Below are 12,390 nucleotides of genomic sequence, written 5' to 3' on the forward strand. Positions count from 1 at the left end.
GAAAAAGAATGTGCTGCACTTTACATAAATGGAGGTTAGGGGCTAGTGCATACAACATCTATCTTTCTCCTTTTACACAGTGGTTGGCAGGACTGCTGTTAACTCTGGGAACTCTGATGCTATTACTTTTAAATCATTTTCAGTGTGGGAGAGCCGGGAGGTCTCAGCAACATAGTCCTTCACACTCCTCCTTATTCCCACAGGGAGGAAGATATAAGGCCTTGTACTTGCCAAAAATGGGCCACAGGAGGAGAGGATAAAAAGCAAGATAATTCAGTACAGTCTCTTCTCCCCAAAGCCACTAAGATGGAGGAAATATCTATTCAAGGGCCTGGAAGCTCATGGCAGAGAACTCTTTGAAACATAATACTGAAGTGAAAGACACAAATACAAGAAACCAATAATTAAGGGAAATTTTAAAATATGTTCAAAATATTTATTTCAGAGGTATCAATAGAAATGTTACCAACTATCTGGTTCAGAAATTATAACCATTACACATTAAAACAGTAATGAGGATATCTAAAGACAGCTTTGTGTAATGGAAAGAGGATTAGATTTGAAATTAAACAGCCTATGTTCAAATTCTAGCTTAATCAAATAATAGCTTTGTGACCTTGAGCAAATGTTGATTAAAAACCTGTCTATAACTCGATCAAGTTGTCTTGGGTCCAGGGTGGGGAAATTGGTTGCCCAAGGTCACACAGTTAATACATAACAGAAGCAGAATTTCAGGCCACATCTTCATGATTAGAAGTTCACTATTTTGTCCATCAAGCTAAGTGCCTCTCGTTTAATTAAAGTGTGTGTTTATTTATGAATGGAGAGGTTACAAAACGCTTTTCTCAAAATAGATAATGTTGCGAGTGCACAAATGTTTTCATGTCTATTTTACAGCTCAGAAGACTGAGTCTCAGAATAGTAACATGACTTTGCCACATTTACTAAGAGTTTCCAAAGGGAGTTGTGTTTAAACCTTCTGAATCCCTACCTAGTATGCTTTCATTTTGCTTTTTAATACATTCACTACACCAAAACTGGTTGTGTAATCTTCACTTAGACTCCTCTAAACCTCAGTTTCCTTATCCATAAATTGGGGACAATAATATTTGTACTTCCTACATTATGGAGTGATGGAGTGGGGGGTGCTTTGTGAACTGAAATGTACTATATAAAGAAGGCATAAATAATATTAATAATACTAACAACCTTACATATAAGTACATACATTGCTCTTTCCATTTATAAAATTGTTAGTGAATTAAACCCCTTCAAGGATTTCATATACATTTTACTTCAAGGCTTGAGGTGGGTGACAAGAGTACAGAAGGGAAAATTTTGACCTAAGGGCAGTTATGTTTTCTTTCTAACGTGAAGGGTTTTGAAGTCTGTTTGGCTTCAGTCTTACTCATAATACACAGGTAACTGAAATATTGGCCCTGGGGAGTGGAGGAGCAGTGGGTTCTCTCAGAGTGCTACAGCGGGTGAAATAAGAGATTTAATGTAAACAGCTTTTGAGAAACTCTATTTCCTGAGCTATGCTTTGATCACATGGCAAGAGCTCCAATGAAAACACTGCTGTTATCCTTTCGAGGAAGACACTAGGAAAAGAAAACTTGCCATGGTGAGGAAGGTGCTGGTCCTCAACAGTGAAGCTATGGATGCCAGGGAATGTGTGTTTGACAGTGGCGGGGAGGGGTGGGGCAGGGAAGGCAGGGCTGGGGAGAAAGGATAAATGGCAGAGGTGGAGGAAAAAAGGGGGAAAAAAGAGGTAATGAGGAGCCAGGGTTGGTACTAGGAGGTGTGTTTTGATTATTTGGGAAGATTTTGAACCTCCTCTATTTCCTTCGAAGGCTCTCCCTCCTACATTTTTTTTGGCATTCCTCTCCAGAAACAAGTCCTATGTTGCTTCCTGGCTGCCTCAGTACCCGAGGATTCTCTGGCCCTGCCTTACTTGTGAAAACCTTCACACTCCTGACTCTAAATTTCACCACACAAAGATTCCTCTTCTCTTCCTCATTGTCTCAGAAACTGTCTTACATGGGATAGCATTCTCTTACTCTGATAAAGCCACTTTGGCATTTATGTTCTCCTTCTTCTAGTACCTTTTAGTCCTTTGCCATGGAGGGATTCCCACGGCCCTGTGGAAGGCCTATGGGTTGTCTGTGCTGCACTGACTGATTTTGAATACATGCTTATACAATAGATGGTAGAAAAGAAGAAAGAAGGAAATAAGGAAGGGAGGGAAGGAAGATAAGTCTTTCTACCTCCCGGCCCAGCACTCTATCCACTGCGCCACCTAGCTACACCATTGTAACACCTCTTCCTACTATCAGCTAACTAAATTTTCAGAGTCAAGATTTAAACACAATTCTATCTTGACACCACATTTAGTTCTCTGTCTATGATAATCTCATGTTGCCTAACAACCTCAAATAGCCAGCTTTAGGCATAAACACACTTAATTCTACAGCAATTTATGTCCTGTTCAGGAAATACCCATCTAAAAACCTAGGACATTTCTGCATTTATAAGCTTCTAATTGGCAAATTCTGATAATTATAACTTATGCATTATCTGTTATGGAGGATCTGTTGTGGAGGTAGAGTTCTACGTTTTATGAAGAACTCAGTAACATTTTCTAAACTAATTTAACACGAATCTAAATGGTGCAATGAATAGATTCCTGGACTTGGAGTTCAGAATCTTGAGTTCAAATTCTATTCAGATATTTACTAGTTGTATTGCCCTATGCAAGTAACTTAGGCTCTGTCTGCCTTACTTTCTTCATCTCTAAAACTGGGATAATGATAACACCTACTTTACAACATCACTGTAAAAAGTAAGTGCTTTTCAAACATTAAAGTACTATATAAATACCATTTCTCCTCCTCATCCTCCTTCTTCTTCTTTTTCTTCATTATTAGTATTATTAATACACCTTAATACTTGGTGACTTCAATTCAAAGGTGGATAAAGGGAAAGAAAGTGAAATGTTTGTTAGAAAATATGGTCCAATATTTAGAAATTAATGAATATAAAGATTATTTAGACTACTACTTGTTGTTGTACTACTCCTGAACTATGTGATTTCTTTGGTGTATGAAACTTTTGATGAGGAAACTTCTTCTGCAGATATAGTTTGGATCTGCTCTATAGCCTGTATCCTTGGAGACTTACAAGGGTTAGTAAGAGGATAAGTGACTTATCCAGGGTCATATAACAAATATGTGTCAGAGAAGAGTTGTGAACCTGGGTCTTCCTGGTTAGGAGGACAGTTTTCTCTATAGAATACCACGCTATTTATTTTAGCAGACAGAAAATGACTGGTTACCAATGTGGGAGTCATGTCTGGATTTGTAGTGCATACAATTTGACCATTAATCCATTAGCAAAAAGGTGAAAATCAACATCACACTATAAAGCAAGCTAAAGATGTGGATAGGCCGAAGTAGTTAAAGCAATTTGACCCTGATCTATTTAAATATGTGACTGATACAGACAAAAAGGAAGGAAAATGGAACAAGACATGTTCATAGACTCTCAACATTTCCTATAGATGTTAAATTGAAGCAAGGCAATTTCCACAGTGAGGAGGCCAAAAGACCTCAGAGGCTGCTTCAGCCAGGAAACACTTGGTCTCCTTCCCAGGCAAAGAGACACAACAGCCAAGGACAACACGGGATTAGAATGTCAACTAATTTGTAGAGCCTTATGGAAGAGGATGGTAGAAGATTATGAGGAGTATCAGTTCGTGAAACACCAAGAAAAAAGTAGAGGGGGATAAAGGTTGATGAAAATTTGGCACAGGGCCTAATTAAGCCTGATCATACCAGGAATACTTAAAAATTAACTGGAAAGAGGACAACAAACAGATGAAAATGGAACGTTATGTGTCAACATTTCTGAAACATTACATTCTTCATCAACAGCCATGGGATCACAACAATGGGATTCTTGTATCTTCCAGTATACTATAAGAAGTGCAAATGGCACTATAAAAATACAAAGATGGACAGAGAAGTTGGATGGAACACGGTTTTGAAAACAATAAGGTACCTGAAGCAGAGAAAGATATTAAACAATTAGGCAAAAATAATGAATGATAGTCATGGGGAAAAAAAGTAATTGAGAATACATCAATAACTCTGATCTTTATATCTATATTATCATCTATTCGGAAAGAATATGAAATGATCTACATATATATCATATATTATATGCAATATATACCCATATACGGTATATAGCACACATAATATATGCTAAATTTTATACAGTATATTATATTATTATTATATGTTTGTATTTATATTTTACCAATTTTTTGTTTATTCACTCACATATTTAGCTTTGTGTATTCATTCATTCACTCATCAATCTATATCTATCTATCTATCTATCTATCTAATTATCTAATTTGTTGTGAGTAGCTAGGTGGTGTAGTGAATAAAGTGCCAGGCCTAGAGGGAAGAAGAGTTGAAATCCAGCCTTAGACACTTACTAGCTATGCGACATTGGGCAAGTCACTCAACCTTTTTTGCCTCCGCATCTGTCAAATGAGCTAGAGAAGAAAATGGCCAACCATTCCAGTATCTCTGCCAAGAAAACCCCAAATGGGATCATAAGAGTTGGACACAACTGAAAGGAGTGAAAAATAACAATTATACACACATATACAAACGTATGTACATATATATATATATATAAAATATATTTACATATAATATAATATGTATTGCATTATAAAATATATAGTATACATACTACACATTATATAATAAAACAGTATACTACATAATATAGTATAGATATATATAATACATAGTATAGTACATTAGTATGTAAATATATGACATCATATATATCATGTATATATGTATACGTGTGTATATGTATATATTGCATTATATTTGTATATATATATGCATACATATATATCTCAAGGTCAGCCTTCATGAAAATATGGAAAGGAAACCATCAGGCTTTTACAAATGATATTTTAAAGTAGAGAGGTATCATGGTATCATGGATTAGACCCAGAGCCATGAAAATCTGGTTTCATTTCCTGTATCTGATACCTACTAACTGTGTCCTTCTGGGCAAATCACTATACATCTCAATGCCTCAAACAGTCCATGAGGACTGTGTATTCTAAGGCATAGAAAGGTTGTGATTTCTGTTGCTATTGATGTTTTCTGCATCACATTTTAGCAAAATTATAAATCCCCCACATAGTCTAAATATAGTCTAAATTAAACTGCATCATCAGTCACACAGGTGACTAAAAGGTGTAGGGCATGTGACATTCTACTCTATTTATTATTCAATGATTGTAGAATAAATAATTAGAAAATGTTTCTCTTCCAACATGGTGTCTCCTCTGTATATGTTAAAGTCACAAAAGACCTCTTGATAGATGCAGTATCAACTAAGGTTTAAAACAAGGAGATGTTTACTTTCTAAAATGTCATGGAAGAGGTCCAAAATAGAACCCAAATGGAATAGTGATTTCCTACAGAACAAATCATGAGGTTCTCCACAGACTCCTTTGTAAATGGATGTGTGCTAATTACAGAAAGTGCTAGAGTCTGCAGAGGCTACTATATAAGATCTATATCCACCAAAAGTTCTGCCTCACAATCTACACCAAAAAAAAAAAATCATGCGTATGATAAATACCAATGTCTTGATTATTATATGCAGTTGAAGGTACAACCAGTTAAACTGTTCAATCAGTAACTTAATTTTGGAAAGATGGCAAAGATAACCAATGAGTTGAACCTAGATATGAATTCTGGATTCCTTTCAGGAAATGGTGAAGCACTCTCAATAAACCTAAGCCACTTCTAGAAATAGCAATCTTTTGTACACAGATATTCTTACAGTAATCCTATATGGCTTTGAATCTTAGATGACTGAGGCCTCAAAAAAATCAAAATTGGCAATAATCTGATTGCCAGGGGAGAGAAAGCTTGTGGGCAGAAGTAGGCTGGGGTACACCATCACTTAACAAGTGTAGGAACATTTGGTGATCCAACAAGATTGCTGGTAGTAGCCATCAGCTATGACCCTTACCATTCAGATGAAGCTCTTAGTGCAGAAGTTCTTAACTTGGGATCTGTGGATGGAATTTTAGGATCCATGAGTTTAGATACAGATAATATAATATAATAAAATATAAATTGTATAAGGTATATATTTTTTACTTCTAGAAAAATATTACCCTTCTTTAAACCATTTATAAACATTGTCTCGGTTTTAATGCTTTTTAAAATAAAACACTGCATGACTGAAAAAAGATATATTTTTTCACTAATTTCTAATTGAAATTTAGTGTTTTCTTCAATTATGAATGTAGGCATATGAATGTTGTAGAAGCATTCCTGGTACTCAAAATATTACAATCTGAGCCACCATCTTAAACTCTTACAGGCTCAAAGTTATCACCTCAATCTGTCAGGGAACATTTTCCATGTTAATGTGTTTCTATTTTATAATGCCAATGAGGAAATTGGGTTCATTTTAGGAAGTTTAATTTGTAGATACACTTGCTAGAAATGATTATCCTGAAAATAGGAGATAACTGTATTTATGCTTCTAAAGGTGCTGAAAATGGGTGTTCAAAAACTTTACCAAGTAAATGGAGATGAGTGTTTGTTTATGTAATACGAAGATATACTTGCATTTCAACATAGTTTTATTCTGAGAAGAGGTACACAAACTTCACTGAACTGCCAAAGGCATTCAATACACACACACACACACACACACACACACACACACACACACAAAACTCCTGTCCAGGCTATATCAAAGCTTTTCTTGATAATTTGTATTGACTTGGCTAGTCACTTAGGAAAATTGTCAGCCTTTGAAATTCCATTGGAAAGTACAATAGAAAGGGGTTCAAGAGTTGTTCCCCAATTTAAAAAAATGTAGTCAGAAATACTGACCATGTAGCTAATGAACTAGCTGAAACATGAGGAAGAGAGGGGATAGATTGAATTCAGTTGTCCTAACACAGGTGCTTCCCTGTGAAGGACAAATTAAGAGTGGTAACTTTCTCAAGGAAGCAGAAATTGACAGTAGTTACAGAGTTGGTGGTCACAGTGGATGAACACATTCACCAAAGGGGCAGTTGCTAAGTACAAGAAGTTCTCAGACCAAAGTAAGACATTTCTTGGATTCCTGGTACAAACCAAGGGATTTTTAGTTCAATCTAGGAGCGGTGAGGGCTAGAATGGAGGAGCAATGAAGCACAGAGAAATGACATGGAGGATCACATTTGTGCCTTGCCTGGTATTGCTTAGTACTCTAAGTAAACATACCTAATATTTCCTCAGCCCTGGAAAGATACAACCAGGAGGTTCCCCCCCACCCCCACCAATGCTACTGTACTAGGGGGACCACGGACATTTATCCTGAGTGGGGGAGGGTCTGATTAAGCTGACCAAATACCCAGAGAGATCATACTAACATTAGGTTCCGGAGCCAGAATTCAATAACAGTGTGAGTACATTATTCCATATCCTGAAAGCCTAATGCTATATCTCCCTTGGGTTCAACAGCTCAAAACCTGAGAATGATGGTGGACAAGACTATCAGTCACCAGTATTTCCCTAGATATCCATGTCACCACCACCCCCTCATATCATTAAAAACCCTAGTCACAGGTCCTACTCCTTTTGATTTTAATTGATAGTAAATGAGTCCATTGTTTGTCAACTCAAAGAGGCATGGCTGTCCACTGTCTCTTGGTCCCCTTCCCATGATTTCTTGACACCTTTTACATTGTTAAGTTAGTCCCAGAGTTCTATGAGCTTGAGGGTATTTTTTCACATTAATCCTTTAGCCACTGCTAATTCAAGTGATAAAACTTGAGGTAGGAAAAAAAAAAAGCCTCACTGCAACTAATGAATGTATTTAGTTTACTGACCATTCCTACTACACATTCAAAAGAATGGGATTTGTACAAACATTTCACCCTTAAGAAGTTCCTCACTAATTAATATAATTTGCTGTTCAGTATTTGCTACAAAAGTAGATTTAATGATCTTAAAAACTACTTAAGCTATTAGGAAATAGAAGTACTTAATTATTAGTTAATCTACCAACAATTATCGCCTGAATCTAAGCTCACCTCCTTTCTCAAATGTGTTGAGAAGAGCAACTTACAGAGGTATAAAACAACCTCCTGCCCTAACATTGAATGTCCTTTGACAAGAAAACATACAAACAACAATCCAGCTAATGTAGGAGAAATATAATAGTAATAGTTCCAATTTATAGAGTACTTTAAGGCTTAAATGGGCTCTTTTTTTAAATAATGAAGGTAATATAAGTGTTTTTATCTTCTTCTAGGGGACTGAGGTTGAGAAAGTCCAAACCTGTAATTTAAACAATGTGGGGAATTCCTGGTGATGAAATTCCCTCTGCCTTTCCATATTGGCCTCTGTTCTACAGGTTATAATTTTAAGAAGCTGTTAGAGCCCTGGCAGATTAATTATTTTGCTTCACAGTATATACCAGGGTGATGATTGAAATCAGGTCTTCCCTTTTCTCTCTCCGTTATGTCATGCTTCTTCTCATTTCTACTTTACAGATGAAAGAACGGAGAGCCTAAAGTTATAAACTTGTCCATGATGCTAGAGTGAGTAAATATGCAAGACAAGATTCAATCTGAGGTCTCCTGACTCCCTAAATTATAAAATCATCCAAGCCAGAGTTGTAAGGGGATTTGATCATCCAGCTCATCCCATGCCTTTATTATTCCTTTTGGCCCTCTCACCATGAAAGAGTGAGAAGACTTTTTAGGATCAGCAGACTACATAGTACAGATCAAATGCTTCCTAGAGAGATTTGGAGCCTGGGGTGGGGTGGGAGGGAGGAAATTGAGTGGGAAGTGGGAGTGAAATCAAGAAGGCCAGGAAAGTTCTATGAAATTATCAACAAGAAGTGTATTGCATTAAGGCAGAGTCAGTAGCTGGAGTAAGGATTGCACAGCTGAGGAGCTAGTTGTAGAAATAAATAATAATAATAAATTATAATTATTACAATAATTAATTACAATTATTTATTTACTATAATTATAATAATTGATAATGATTATAATAATTAGCTAACATTTACATAATGTTTACAGTGTTCTAAGCACTGTGATAAATATTTTACAATTATGATCTCACTTGATCCTCAGAACAACCCTTGGAGGCAGGTACTATCATTATATTCATTTAATAGATGAGGAAATGGAAGCAAAAAGAAATTAAATGACTCACTCTGGGTCACACAACTAGTAACTATCTGAGGTCAGATTTAAACCAGATAAGATGCATAATTGGTCCCATCACCAAGAACAAAGATCAAGCAACTGCACATGAGCAAGACCTGGTTTCAAATACTGTCTCAGATATTTACTGGCTGTGTGAACCTGGTCAAGTCACACAACCTCTCTGCCTCAGTTTCTTCATTTTTTTTAAAAAAAGAGGGTATGTACTAGCTGACCTCTAAATTTCCATCAAGTTCTAATTCTATAATCCTATAAATGATTGAAGAAAGAGGACATGAGATCAGGCTTTAGAGGATTGATATTGAGAGGCACAATAGGCATAAAAAAATGACATTAACTGTATTATGTAGCAGACAGAAAAGCTAGTGTGATCTTGCCTAAGTCAGACCTTCAAGGATCCATGCTTTTATCCGAGCCTACATGATGCAGATAACAGCCCCATTCAAACTTAATAATTGTTCTTTATGGGTTACCATGGCCCCAAAAGCCATAACTCTGCAACCAACTTGGTTGCAAACAAATTTCCCTAGGCTGATAACATCAATCAAGTAATTGACAATTATTTATTAAGTGCCTACTATGTGCCAAGTACTGTGCTGAAGAAACAAAAACAAAGATAAAACAGTGCCTACCCTCAAAGAGCTTACATTTTATTGGGAAGTTGAAGTTTAAAAAATATGTGGTCAGTACTTAGCTGCCTGGAAATTTTATTTTCCAAAGAGCTTGTACCCTTCCATGAGAGGTCAAACAAAAATCTGATAAAAGTTTTGCCTTGGTCTGATGATTGGTAATGAGGGTCCTATCTTGCTAGAGAAAATGTAGCCTCTGGGCTGTAATTTAAAAGAGAGTGAGTCCAGAGACCATTTTTCCTTTTATGAGGAAGTAGAACCTCAGCAAAGGACTCTACCTGAAGCCAGAAGCAGAAAGAAAAGATAAACTCCATTGTCCTATGAACAGTAAAATCAGTGAGTCAACAAAGCATTTATAAAATGCCTACTATGTGCCAGACACTATGCTAAGTTCAGGGAAGAGAGGAAAAGGGAAGCTCTTAAAGAGTTCCAAGTCTAATGGAGGATATAATATGAAAAAAAAAAAAAGCTGTGTACTAACAAGATGTAGACAAGATAATTGTGGATAAGCTCAGATAGAAGGCATTAAGATTAAAAAGGGTTTAGGAAAGGTTTCTTGCAGAAGGTAGATTTTAGCTGAGAATTGAAGGAATCCAGGGAAGCCAAGAGGTCAGAGTTAGCAGATGGAGTGTCCTTTACAAGGAATAGCAATGAGGCCAATGGCACCGGATTGAAGAGTTGCCAGGAAATATCCAGAAGCAACATGGAGCCATGTAGCAACAAGTACATGAAGCTAGTAGGAATCAATACTTATGAAAGACTATACCCATAGTGGAAACTACATCCCTGCCACATCAAACCATACCCTACTTTCCAGAAACAGGACCCAATAATGCCACAGAAGACAACAGATGCCCTACAATGCATCCTTCAGGATACTTAGATGTCTTTGTGTATGTGCTATGGCCACCCAGCTTCCCTATTTGTGTTCCATTCTGTGCATGCACCCTGGCCACATGTCTTCCCTATATAATCCTTCATATGTGTTTCTTATATGTGTCTACTCCTTTACAAATAATGTGTGTATTTGTTGAAAGTGTACCCCAAGTTTATGGGAAAATATTTTGTTAATATTTGTCTTACTCTGCTATTTATTCAGATGCTTTTGCTCTGAAGAAATTATATCCTCTAGATGAGTAAATATAAACCCATAGAGAAAAAGGCTCATGAGCTAAGTTTTTGACTTAGACACAGATTCACAGAGGGCCTCGAACCTGGGGCAGCACTCCTAGAGGAAAGCATGTCTGTGGCACTAGGTGGGTTGTCCCTTAGTGTTCTATTAGGACATAGAATCAGAACATTAGAACTAGTAGGACATTTAGAAAATGAAGCTTAGTAATTAATGAATTGCTTAATCACCAGACATTTAAGTACTACTGTGTTTGAGGGACTATGCTATTCTAGGTGCTGGGGGAAATAAAGTCAAGGTGTTGTACCTCGCCCAAGGTCACCTAGCTAGTTCCAGTGGCAGAGCCTAGATGAGAAACAAAACTCTGAGGGATTATTTAGCTACCTCCTCCAACTTCTTTGCCCATAACGGGGCAGACAACAGTAGTCAATGCTCACTGAGGTGCTGACACTTTATCAAGGTAACATAATTCTTCAAAGCAGTGACATTGTGAGTAAGCAGGCCAAACTGTAAAAAAAAAAAATGCTAGAAATCTTACTTTTGTTGCCCTTTCTTGCATGTGGTTTGTTCACTTTTCCATACAGCCAGATATGAGTTTCATCTGATTATGAAAATCAAATGAGAAGCCAATAGAGAGACAGTAGTTTATACATAAAATGGCATAAATCAGCGAATGCCAGATGATTGAGTCAGAGATCTCTGGCACAAACCCCCACAGAACTTTCATCTGTTGGAAGCATGACTCTGATTCTAGCATTCTGTGGTGAGCCACAAGTGTAGGTCCAAGGCACATTCCCATCAAATGGTTATCAGATGCAAGTCTACAATTCCTCTGTCAAGGCCCTTTGGTTTTGAATTAGGAGCTTACTGCACAGTAAAAAGGCAATTTCATAAGTTTTCTTCTTCTTCTTCTTTTTTCTTCTTCTTTCCTTCTTCATTGGAAAGAAAGAATGAAAGAAAGGGAAAGAAGGAGGAAGGAAAGAAGGAAGGAAGAAAGGAAGGAAAGAAGGAAGAAATTTACCTAATTCAATGAAAAATAGAAAGAGATGGGAAGGAAATAAGCATATATTCCCTTCCTAATATGTGGCAGGCATTCTGCTATGTTCTTTACAAATATGTCATCTTATCTTCCTAAGAACTCTGAGAGGTAGGTGCTATTATTATCCCCATTTTACAGTTGAGGAAAATGAGACAACAGAGGTTAAGTGACTTGCCTAAGGTCACATAGTATCTCTGAGGCTGTATTTGAACTCAGTTACTCCTGACACCAGGTCCAGTGCTCTATCTACTTAGAATATCTTGCTAGCTACCTCTGTAAGGCATAAGATAAGTGGTTTATA

This window comes from Vombatus ursinus, unplaced genomic scaffold (genome assembly GCF_900497805.2).
Source record: "Vombatus ursinus unplaced genomic scaffold, bare-nosed wombat genome assembly UNPS02014973.1, whole genome shotgun sequence".
NCBI classification, from domain to species: Eukaryota; Metazoa; Chordata; class Mammalia; order Diprotodontia; family Vombatidae; genus Vombatus; species Vombatus ursinus.